Genomic DNA, 13,237 nt, shown 5'->3' on the forward strand with positions numbered 1-13,237 from the left:
CATCCAAAAATAAAGCCCAAACCCCTCAACACAGAGCATTTGAGAAAAAAAAAGGGTTTTTGTAATGAGCTCTGTTGCAGCAGAATCAAACATAGCAGCCTAACAGCCCTGAATGAACAACAGAGCTCACAGCTCAGCAATCAAGCTCCTATAAAGTACAAACTGTCTCCTCAAGCAGCTCCCTGACCCCTCTATATCCAAAAGACTGACATTAGGCAGGCATCATCCTGGGACAAAGATAGCAGAAAAAGAAATGGTAGCATCCCACGCTGTGCCACAGATGCTAGAGGTGCACCCCAGACAAGCAGGGTCTGGAGCAGACCTCAGCAGTCGTACAGCAAAGGGGCTAGACAGGTAGAAGGAAAACCAAGCAACAGAAATACTTCATCATCAACGTTCTGGGTGTCCACTCAGAGACCCAATCGAAAAGTCAGCAACTACGCAGACGACCAGCAGACAAATCCACAAAGATGGGAAGAAACCAGCGCAAAAAGTAGGAAAACACCCGAAACCAGAACACCTCGCCTTCTAGAAAGAACCAAAACTCCTCACCAGCAAGGGAACAAAGCTGGACGGAGAATTACTGTGACGAAATGACGGAATTAGACTTCAGAAGATGGATAATGAGAAACTTTGTGAGCTAAAAGATCATGTATTAAATCAATGCAAAGAAACTAAGAACCTTGAAAAAAGATTTGAAAAAAGATTCGAGGAAATGATAACAAGAATGGATAACTTAGAGAGGAATATGAATGAATTAAAGGAGCTGAAAAACACAATACAAGAACTTTGCAAAGCATGCACAAGTTTCAATAGCCAAATTGACCAAGCAGAAGAAAGAATATCTGAAGTCGAAGACCAACTCAATGAAATAAAACGAGAAACCGTGATTAGAGAAAAAAGCGCAAAAAGGAATGAACAAAGTCTCCAAGAAATGTGGGACTATGTGAAAAGACCTAACCTACATTTGATAGGTGTACCAGATGGAGACGAAGAGAATGAATCCAAGCTGGAAAATACTCTTCAGGACATCATCCAGGAAAATTTCCCCCACCTAGCAGGACAGGCCAACACTCAAATGCAGAAAATACAGAGAACACCACAAAGATATTCCACAAGAAGAGCAACCCCAAGGCACATAATCATCAGATTCAACAGGGTTGAAATAAAGGAGAGAATACTAAGGGCAGCCAGAGAGAAAGGTCGGGTCACCCACAAAGGGAAGCCCATCAGACTCACAGCAGATCTCTCGGCAGAAACACTACAAGCCAGAAGAGAGTGGGGGCCAATATTCAACATTCTTAAAGAAAAGAACTTTCAACCCAGAATTTCATATCCAGCCAAACTGAGCTTCAGAAGTGAAGGAAAAATAAAATCCTTTGCGAACAAGCAAGTACTCAGAGATTTTGTCACCACCAGGCCTGCTTTACAAGAGCTCCTAAAAGAGGCACTACACAAAGAAAGGATCAACCAGTACCAGCCATTCCAAAATCACACTGAATACTAAAGAGCATCAACATAATGAAGAATCTACAACAACTAACAGGCAAAACAGCCACTTAGCATCAAAATGGCAGTATCAAATTCACACATAAAAATATTAACCCTAAATGTAAATGGACTAAATGCACCAATCAAAAGACACAGACTGGCAAATTGGATAAAAACCCAAAACCATCAGTGTGCTGTATCCAGGAAACCCATCTCACATGCAAGGATACACAAAGGCTCAAAATAAAGGGATGGAGGAAGATTTACCAAGGTAATGGAAAGCAAAAAAAAAAAGCAGGAGTTGCAATTCTCATCTCTGATAAAATAGACTTTAAAGCAACAAAGATCAAAAGAGACAAAGAAGGCCATTACATAATGGTAAAATGATTGATACAACAAGAAGAGCTAACGATCCTAAACATATATGGACCCAATGCAGGAGCACCCAGATACATAAGGCAAGTTCTTAATGACTTACAAAAGGACTTAGACTCCCACACAATAATAGTGGGAGACTTTAACACTCCACTGTCAATACTAGACAGATCAACCAGACAGAAAATCAACAAGGATATCCAGGGCTTGAACTCAGACCTGGAGCAAGCAAACCTGATAGACATTTACAGAATTCTCCACCCCAAATCCACAGAATACACATTCTTCTCAGCACCACATCACACCTACTCTAAAATTGACCACATAATTGGAAGTAAAGCACTGCTCAACAAATGCAAAACAACTGGAATCATAACAAACAGCCTCTCAGACCATAGTGCAATCAAGTTAGAACTCAGAATTCAGAAACCGACCCAGAACCGCACACCTTCATGGAAACTCAACAACTGGCTCTTGAATGTTAACTGGGTAAACAATGAAATGAAGGCAGTAATAAAGAAGTTCTTCGAAACCAATAAGAACGAAGACACAACGTGTCAGAACCTCTGGGACACATTTAAAGAAGTCTCTAGAGGAAAGTATATAGCAATAAGTGCCCATATGAGGAGAATGGAGAGATCCAAAATTGACACCCTATCGTCAAAATTGAAAGAGCTAGAGGAGCAAGATCAAAAAAACTCAAAACCCAGCAGAAGACAAGAAATAACTAAGATCAGAGCTGAGCTGAAGGAGATTGAGACACGAAAAACCCTTCAAAAAATCAATAAATCCAAGAGCTGGTTTTTTGAAAAGATCAACAAAATAGACAGACCACTAGCCAGATTGATTAAAAAGAAAAGAGAGAACAACCAAATAGATGCAATAAAAAATAATAATGGGGAAATCACCACAGATTCCACAGAAATTCAAACCATCATCAGAGAATATTACAAACAACTCTATGCACATAAACTAGTAAACCTGGAAGAAATGGATAAATTCCTGGACTCCTGTGTCCTCCCAAGCCTAAACCAGGAGGAAGCTGAAACTATGAATAGACCAATAACAAGGTCAGAAGTTGAGGCAGCAATTAAGAGCCTACCACACAAAAAAAGCCCAGGTCCAGACGGGTTCACACCCGAATTCTACCATACACACAAGGAGGAGCTGGTACCATTCCTTCTAAAACTATTTCAAACAATCCAAAAAGAGGGAATCCTTCCCAAATCATTTTATGAGACCAACATCATTCTGATACCAAAACCCGGCAGAGACCCAATGAGAAAAGAAAACTTCAGGCCAATATCCATGATGAACATAGATGCAAAAATCTTCAATAAAATATTGGCAAGCCGATTGCAACAGCAAATCAAAAAACTTATTCATCATGATCAAGTAGGATTCATCCCGGGGATGCAAGGCTGGTTCAACATACGCAAGTCTATAAACGTAATTCACCACATAAACAGAACCAAAAACAAAAACCACATGATTATCTCAATTGACGCAGAGAAGGCATTCAACAAAATTCAACAGCCCTTTATGCTAAAGACCCTCAATAAACTCGGTATCGATGGAATGTATCTCAAAGTAATAAAAGCTATTTATGACAAACCAACAGCCAATATCATACTGAATGGGCAAAAACTGGAAGCATTCCCTTTGAAATCTGGCACTAGACAAGGATGCCCTCTTTCACCACTCCTATTCAATATAGTACTGAAAGTTCTAGCCAGAGCAATCAAGCAAGAAAAAGAAATAAAGGGTATTCAAATAGGAAAGGTGGAAGCCAAATTGTCTCTATTTGCAGACGACATGATAGTATACCTAGAAGACCCCATCCCCTCAGCCCAAAAACTCCTGAAACTGATAAGCAACTTCAGCAAAGTCTCAGGATATAAAATCAATGTGCAAAAATCACAAGCATTCGTCTACACCAATAACAGACTTAAAGAAAGCCAAATCAAGAGCGAACTGCCATTCGCAATTGCTACAAAAAGAATAAAATACCTTGGAATACAACTCACAAGGAACGTAAGGGACCTCTTCAAGGAGAACTACAAACCACTGCTCAACGAAATCAGAGAGGACACAAACAGATGGAGAAACATTCCATGTTCATGGTTAGGAAGAATTAATATCGTGAAAATGGCTATACTGCCCAAAGTAATTTACAGAATCAACGCTATCCCCATCAAGCTACCATTGACTTTCTTCACAGAACTGGAAAAAACCACCATGAACTTCATATGGAACCAAAAGAGAGCCCGCATAGCCAAGTCAATTCTAAGCAAAAAGAACACAGCGGGGGGCATCACACTACCGGATTTCAAACTATACTACAAGGCTACAGTAATCAAAACAGCATGGTACTGGTACCAAAACAGAGATATAGACCAATGGAACAAAACAGAGGCACCGGAGGCAACACAACATACATACAACTATACAATCTTTGATAAACCTGACAAAAACAAGCAATGGGGCAAGGATTCCATGTTTAACAAATGGTGTTGGGAAAACTGGCTAGCCATGTGCAGAAAGCAGAAACTGGACCCCTTCCTGACACCTTACACTAAAATTAACTCCAGATGGATTAAAGACTTAAACATAAGACCTGGCACCATAAAAACCCTAGAAGGAAATCTAGGCAAAACTATCCAGGACATAGGAGTAGGCAAGGACTTCATGAACAAAACACCAAGAGCATTGGCAACAAAAGCCAAAATAGACAAATGGGACCTAATGAAACTCCACAGCTTCTGCACGGCAAAAGAAACAGTCACTAGAGTGGATCGGCAACCAACAGAATGGGAAAAAATTTTCGCAGTCTACCCATCTGACAAAGGGCTGATATCCAGAATTTACAAAGAACTCAAGCAGATTTACAGGAAAAAAACAAACAAGCCCATTCAAAAGTGGGCAAAGGATATGAACAGATACTTTACGAAAGAAGACATATATGAGGCCAACAATCATATGAAAAAATGCTCATCGTCACTGGTCATCAGAGAGATGCAAATCAAAACCACATTGAGATACCATCTCACGCCAGTTAGAATGGCGATCATTAAAAAATCTGGAGACAACAGATGCTGGAGAGGATGTGGAGAAAAAGGAACACTTTTACACTGTTGGTGGGAGTGTAAATTAGTTCAACCATTGTGGAAGACAGTGTGGCGATTCCTCAAGGCCTTAGAAATAGAAATTCCATTTGACCCAGCAATCCCATTACTGGGTATATATCCAAAAGACTATAAATCGTTCTACTATAAGGACACATGTACACGAATGTTCATTGCAGCACTGTTTACAATAGCAAAGACCTGGAATCAACCCAAATGCCCATTGATAATAGACTGGATTGGAAAAATGTGGCACATATACACCATGGAATATTATGCAGCAATCAGAAATGATGAGTTTGTGTCGTTTGTAGGGACATGGATGAATCTGGAGAACATCATCCTCAGCAAACTGACACAAGAACAGAAAATGAAACATCGTATATTCTCACTCATAGGTGGGTGATGAAAAATGAGAACACATGGACACAGAAATGGGAGTACTAAACACTGGGGTCTACTGGGAGGAAAAGGGGAGGGCCAGTGGGAAGGGGAGGTGGGGAGGGATAGCCTGGGGAGAAATGCCAAATGTGGGTGAAGGGGAGAAGAAAAGCAAAGCACACTGCCATGTGTGTACCTACGCAACTGTCTTGCATGCTCTGCTCATGTACCCCAAAACCTAAAATCCAATAAAAAATTTAAAAAAAAAAAGAAATGATTGGAGCCTTATCTCTACCCAGCTTCCCCTTCTATGTGCAGACGTCCCTGTAGAACAGAGGCAAGGTTGCAGTAGAATCTTCTCTAAGTTATTCACTAATGAGAGTGAGAGAGAGACAGATGACTCATTGTCAGGAATGACCCTAGATTCCGAAGCAACATTGGGAGGTAAGGTAGATTTAGGGATGATCAACAGAAAACTGTTCTGAGAGATGAGAGGAGACACCAGGGGACTTAATAGGAGATGCTCATATTTAGATTAGCTCCTCTATAATCTTCCATTCCTTCTCTGTCTCATCTCAGTGTCTCTTCAGTCACTGTATTAGTCTGTTTGCATGCTGCTGATAAAGACATGCCTGAGACATACCTGTAATTTACATGAAAAAAGAGGTTTAATGGACTCACAGTTCTCTGTGACTGGGGAGGCCTCACAGTCATGGCAGAAGGTGAAGGGCATGTCTTACATGGCGGCAGGCAAGACAGAATGACAGCCAAGCAAAAGGGTTTTTTTTCATAAACTCACATCAGATCATGTGAGACTTATTCACTACCTTGAGAACAGTATGGGGGAAACTGCCCTCGTGATTCAATTATCTCCCACTGTGTCCCTACCACAACAGATAAGATTATGGGAGCTATCATTCAAATGGGGATTGGGTGGGGTCAAATCATGTCAGTCACTAATATGAGGCCTGTCTGCCTTGTAACTGACTTTCACATTCATGTTCCCAGTTCCCTTTTCAGTCTCATTCCTTTTTTTTTTACCTAAATAGCATTCTCTGTCTCAGTCATACTGCCCTGTCTGTCTTCCACATACATCTTGCACTTTCTAATGTCTTGTTATTCATAATGCCCCAACATCTACCACATTGCTCAGTTCTTCAAGGTCCAGATCTCAAGATGCCTCAAGTATTTTCACTCCTGTCTCTGAACACGAACACTGATATGATAGAAGCATAAGCCTGAACATAGACCAGATTCTATAAAATTTCTGGAATATTACATGCCAGACATTCATCTAATCTGGTATTTTCATCCCCTGATTAATGAGTAGATTGATTGATTCACTGTATGATATTCAGATGCTTCTTGCTTAGGTAGTGTCTGAGAGTAACTTGACTCTTCAGATTAACCCTAAACCAGCATAGGGATTTGATGAAATGGGACAGAAGACAGATACATTTACTTGCAGGACTTATTTATCTATCCAACATGTCTTTCAAGAGACATGTCTCTACTTGTGAAACACATGCTTAGGAACTGAGGATAAAGGGAAAACGGGACAAATTCACTGCTCTCAAGTACCTATTGAAAATCATATATCTGTTGCCTGATTGTCCACCTCCCCCACAATTACTGCACACAAATTAGCTAGAATGTAAAACATTTAGAGATGGAAATTCTTTCTTTGTGACTAGCCTATGAATGTTCTGAGGGTTAACCTATGATTATTATTATCATCATCATCATTATGATCATCATCACCAACATTTACTCACCTATAACCATGTGCCACATCCAATGCTGGATAAAGTACCACGTACTTATCCTATATTATGTCACATAATCCCTACAATTATCCTAAATATTGAATTATTATTTCCCCCATTTCACATATAAGGAAAATGAGGCACAAAGAATTTCAATTACTTGCAAGAAGCTATGCAGACTGTAACCAGTGGATACAAGCTGCAGACTGAGGCAATGTGATTCTACACTGCAGAATCTAAGCAACAGTATTCTTACTCCCATATTGTGACATGGACCTAACACTGTGCAGACACACACTGAGTAGTTAAGAGTGTGGACTCTTGCATCACACTGCTTGGGTTCAGTCACTGTGTTTCTCACTTACAGCTCTGTGACCTCTTCCGTCTTTGGGCTCCTCATCTGCGAAATTTGAATAACGATGGTAGTTCCCTCAGAGGGTTGTAAGAAGGATCAAATTCCTGAATATACATAAACATTTAGAACAGCACCTGGAAAAAATCTACACCTGGCAAAAATCTAGTATTACCTTGGTTGATAATTGTCGGTACCATTAGAGAGGTTCAGAACGTATTTGCAAAGGAATGAACACTAGCCCAGTGCCTATGCACAGTTTGAACTTAGCAGTGATAAATAAATCTCCAGGCCAGTGCCCAGAACACAGCAGGGTGTCCAGTAATTGTTTATTGATTGAACAACTGACTGTCAAAAGCTGGGGGGCGGTGCCTGTGTGGAAACACAGCATGAGTTTGCATCGTGCTCTGAACATTGATCTGACTCCACAGGGTGATGGGTCCCCAGCCAGGAAGAATCCAATCAATATTGTAAGTGGTACACACGTCCTCTAACCCACCTCCCCTCTGCCCTGCAGCTCCACACCCCAAAGTGTACTCCCCTTTGCAACACAGCTGGCTGGGTCTGGACACCAGTGACACACCACATCTACTTTATCTGATAGCTCTCAAAGCTGCAATTATACCTCCTGAATAAGGAGGGTTGTGAGATTAATTAAAGGATGCCAATCTCAGGCAGACTTGCAGAATTTCCGCCTCTGCTTTGGTGGAACAATTCCAAGTGCATCTGCAGCTAGTGAGGCAAGAGGTCATGCAGCCTATCCCTCCGCCTCCAAGAGGCATACCTTGCACCTCTCCTTCTCCAGAGAGAAGTGTCTCACAGCCCTTCTTCTGACCTTGAAAAACTGAGCCAAGTATTGTTATTTTTTTTTCTTTTATTTTACTTTAGGTTTTGGGGTACATGTGCAGGTCATGCAGGATTGTTGCATAGGTGCATACATAACCAGGTGGTTTGCTGCCTCTATTCCCCCTTCATTTATGTATGGCATTTCTCCCCATGTTATTCCTCCCCACCCTCCCCCAGGGCCCCGCTATCCCTCCTCCAGTGCCCTCCGGCAACTGCCCCCAGTGTGTCATGCTCCTCTCCCTGAGTCCACGTGTTCTCATTGTTCAACACCTGCCTATGAGTAAGAACATGCGATGTTTGGTTTTCTGTTCTTGTGTCAGTTTGCTGAGAATGATGGTTTCCAGATTCATCCAATTCCCTACAAAGGACACGAACTCATCGTTTTTTATGCCTGCATAGTCTTCCATGCAATGCTGTATATGTGCCACATTTTCTTTGTCCAGTCTAACATTGATGGGTATTTGGGTTGGTTCCAGGTCTTTGTCATTGTACACAGGGCTGTAATGAACATACGTGTGCATGTATCTTTATAATAGAACAATTTATAGCCCTTTGGGTATATATCCAGTAATGGGATTGCTAGGTCAAATGGAAAGGATTGTTATTTTTATGCCTCACTAAAAAAGAAGCTAGGGCCAGGGATGGCTCTGAAGCAGAAAGAGTTGAGATTTCCTTTTAGATCTGGGTTCTTTGGGGGTAAGACAGAGGAGAAAAGGAAATGTCATCACAGCATCATTTTACAATTCGTCTTTCCTTTAGAATCCTCATGCTGCTTATTAACACATGAAATCCTTAAGGGCAGGGACCGGCTCAGAACCTCGCAGAACCCCTAAGGCAATGACAAGATGGTGTTTGGCTTGGTCCCAGGACCTCCAAATGCTCAAATCCCTAGCCAGTTGCCCACTTTGCCATCAAATCAAAAACTGGATATGAGAAAGGAACTCCCTAGCAAAATCATTTATTTTATTACTCTGAACGTAATGACTCTCCGCCCCAGATATGCACTCCTATCCCAAACCCATTAAAACACAGTATCTGGGAGTAGGGCAGACATTTCTATTGTTGGTTCATTCTTATGATTCTGAAAGTCACTTGGAGTTAGAAAGGGGTTGTGTCAGGATTTTGTTCTAAAAACCACTGCAAAATTTCAATGAACTAGACATTACAAGTCGCTCTAAGCATCCGGAAGCCTAGGTAGAAAAAGGCTGAAGCTTTCGGCTTTAAACACAGTCGGGCAGTGACTCAGGGCCTTATCTGATAGTCACAGATGATCTCAGCCCACAGGATTTGCCACTGCAACGTGAGATTTGGGAAGAGTGTTTCTCCAAAGGACTAAAATTGGACTGTTTGAGCTACCTTTCTAGAGAGAGAAAATAGCTTCTATCAAGCAGAAGGAAGCACTAGGTCCCTCTGGTATTAACCACACAAGGGAGCAAGATTTCAAAGAGTCAAAAGAGAAAAGAGAGAAAATCCTAAGAGCATCCTCAGCCTGGGAATGCAGAGATTAAACCTTGTCCCTAGGTCACACACTTTGTCCAGTGTTGTGTCCTCACACAGGGCTGGCTCATAGTAAGTTCTCTTGAAATACATGTTGGATAGATAAGCAAGCCCTGCAAGTAAATGTTTCTGTCTTCTGTCCCATTTCATCAATTCCCTGTGCTGGTTTGGGGTTAATCTGAAGAGTCAAGTTACTCTCAGATAGTACCTAAGCAAGAAGCATCTCAATCTCATACCCCAGCGTCTCAACCTCTGTCTCTTAAGAGAGGGAAAACGATACAGACAAAAGACACAAATGCATTGTGGGGTCCAACCCCTTTATGTATGACCTTGGGTGAATCACTTAGCTGTGCTATTCCTCAGTTATATTACCTGCAGGCTGAGAATAATAGCATGTGTCCCACAGGGCTATTGCAGGTGATTTTGCTGTGTTTTCTGCAGAGACTGCACACAATAGATACTCTACAAATGGCAGCAGTCAAGAGAGTGTGTCTCTGGCTGGCTTTTGAGCCTTGAGTGCATGGGAGAGTTTTTGCTGGTGTATTGGACACTTTAAGCTTTGGTTGTCCCCAGGAGACATTGGAGGATCTCCTTTAAAATTCAAATGATGTCAGTTTGGTGATATTAAGAAGCAGAGCATTTAAGATGTGATTAGATAATGATGCCTCTTCCCTTGTGAATGGGGTTAAAGTCATATAAAAGAGGCTTAGCTCAACATTCAATTCTCTTGCCCTCCACCTTCTGCCATGTGAAAAGGCAGTGTTTTTTAATGAACTTCCCTCTGCACCAATACAGCACCATCTTGGAAGCAGAGAGCAGCCCTTGCCAGACACCAAACCTGCTAGTGACTTGATCTTGGACTTCGCAGCCAGCAGAACTGTGGAAAATGCATTTCTGATCATTGTAAATTAGTCAGTCTTGGGTCCTCTGTTCATATTAATATTAATAGCATGCAATACGTGCTATTAATAGCTGCAGGAAATGGACTAAGACAGAGGACTTTAGTGTCCAAAAAAGGCCTTCTTTAAAATAGATGGGGACACTTAAAAAAATAGGACTAGAAAGATAAGGTAGGATCAGTTCCCAACCATGCCACTTTCCAGCTGTGTGTGTTGAGGAATTCCCTTTGCCTTTCTTGGCCTTTGTTTCTCTATGTGCAGAAAGTCAAATTAGATGATATCTCATGCACCATCCAAGAGTGTATCATCCTATCCCCCGTCAGTAGCATAGCTGGCGGACACTTCAAGCTGGGAGGCCGATGGCTGAGGCCTATGCAGGGCTAGAGGACTGTATCTAGCATCGCAAGAAAAGGAGAAGCAGAGTAGCAGTTAGAGTGTGGCAATAAAATGCACTAAGGTTATAAGATTGTGGGTGGTGGTAAACGTTTTTCTAAATCTATTTTATTTTATTTTTTATTGTATTTTAGGTTTTGGGGTACATGTGAAGAACATGCAAGATTGTTGCATAGGTACATACGTGGCAGTGTGATTTGCTGCCTTCCTCCCCTTCACCTATATCTGGCATTTCTCCCTATGCTATCTCTCCCCCACTCCCCACCCCCCACTATCCCTCCCCTATTCCCCCCAACAGACCCCAGTGTGTAGTGCTCCCCTCCCTGTGTCCATGTGTTCTCATTGTTCAACACCCACCTATGAGTGAGAATATGCGGTATTTCATTTTCTGGTCTTGTGTCAGTTTGCTGAGAATGATGTTCTCCAGGTTCATCCATGTCCCTACAAAGGACACAAAATCATCGTTTTTGATGGCTGCATAATATTCCATGGTGTATATGTGCCATATTTTCCCTGTCCAGTCTATCATCGATGGGCATTTGGGTTGATTTCAGGTCTTTGCTATTGTAAACAGTGCTGTAATGAACATTTGTGTGCATGTGTCCTTATAGTAGAACTATTTATAGTCCTTTGGATATATACCTAGTAATGGGATTGCTAGGTCAAATGGAATTTCTATTTCTAGGTCCTTGAGGAATTGCCACACTGTCTTCCACAATGATTGAACTAATTTACACTCCCACCAGCAGTGTAAAAGTATTCCTAGTTCTCCACATCCTCTCCAGCATCTGCTGTCTCCAGATTTTTAATGATCGCCATTCTAACTGGCGTGAGATGGTATCTCAATGTGGTTTTGATTTGCATTTCTCTAATGACCAGTGATTATGAGCATTTTTTCATATGTTTGTTGGCCTCATGTATGTCTTCTTTTGTAAAATTTCTGTTCATATCCTTGTAAATCTGTTCTTTGTAAACTAGTTCTTCGTAAATTCTGGATATCAGCCCTTTGTCAGATGAGTAAACTGCAAAAAATGTTTCCCATTCTGTTGGTTGCCGATTCACTCTAATGACTGTTTCTTTTGCCATGCAGAAGCTGTGGAGTTTGATTAGGTACCATTTGTCTATTTTGGCTTTTGTTGCCAATGCTTTTGGTGTTTTGGTCATGAAGTCCTTGCCTACTCCTATGTCCTGAATGGTTTTTCCTAGATTTTCTTCTAGGGTTTTTAAGGTGCCAGGTCTTATGTTTAAGTCTTTAATCCATCTGGAGTTAATTTTAGTGTAAGGTGTCAGAAAGGGGTCCCGTTTCTGCTTTCTGCACATGGCTAGCCAGTTTTCCCAACACCATTTAAATCTATTTTATAATTGCATTAGAAACTTTGTATCTTGTTTTAAAATTAGAGTTGGGGAGGGTCAAGCCCCACAATATCTAATGCTCAAGGGGAGCTATGAGTAAGGGCCAGATTCAGGGAAGGTGGGGAAGAGTTTTTGAGGAGCTGTGATGAGAACTGGAATTCAGGTGGAGCAATGGAAAAAGCATCACTGGTCTGGCCAGCACAGAGGGATGATTCGGAATAATTCTGCACTGCAGTGTTGGAGGCAGGCCTCACAGACACTGTCCTGTATAGGGTTTCCACTGAAATTGCTCTGTGGCCTTGAATAAGCCACATTCCCTCTCTGAAGCTCAGATACCAAACTAGCAAAATGAGTGGGATTGGCCTAAATCAGAGCCATTTTCTTCTTCCACAAAACAGAAGAGATATATGTGTGTGACACAGTCCCAAGTGTGCACCTACACTGTGGTGATGTTTTCCTCTCACCGAAGGATTTCTCAGGGTCCTCAGCCTATTCTCATTTGGACTGCTCTACCTGTGATTGACAGTGGAAGAGAGCAATCGTGGGCAAGGCCTATCTTTTTGCTACACTCCATTGCTTTCTGTTTTTACTAAAGAAATAAAAATAAAAATAAATGAGATTATTTGTCATTGAATAATAGCTTTGAATCTGTAATAATTTATAAAGGAGTGAATACATAAAAATCCATAGAATGGGCCAGGCGCAGTGGTTCAAGTCTGTAATCCCAGCATTTTGGGAGACTGAGGAGGGCAGATCACA

General features: G+C 41.5%; 1 long non-coding RNA gene across 2 annotated transcripts in view; it reads right to left on the bottom strand.

The window, feature by feature from the left end:
- The window catches only part of LOC118146216 (uncharacterized), a 98,618-nt gene that overhangs the window by 52,632 nt on the left and 32,749 nt on the right, over positions 1-13,237 (bottom strand). For both annotated transcript variants that reach the window (XR_013524333.1, XR_004731782.3), the window contains exon 3: positions 11,483-11,566. This is a non-coding gene — a long non-coding RNA (uncharacterized LOC118146216). The remainder of the gene's footprint in view (positions 1-11,482; positions 11,567-13,237) is intronic.

The sequence above is a fragment of the Callithrix jacchus genome, chromosome 12, assembly GCF_049354715.1.
Source record: "Callithrix jacchus isolate 240 chromosome 12, calJac240_pri, whole genome shotgun sequence".
Taxonomy (NCBI): domain Eukaryota; kingdom Metazoa; phylum Chordata; class Mammalia; order Primates; family Cebidae; genus Callithrix; species Callithrix jacchus.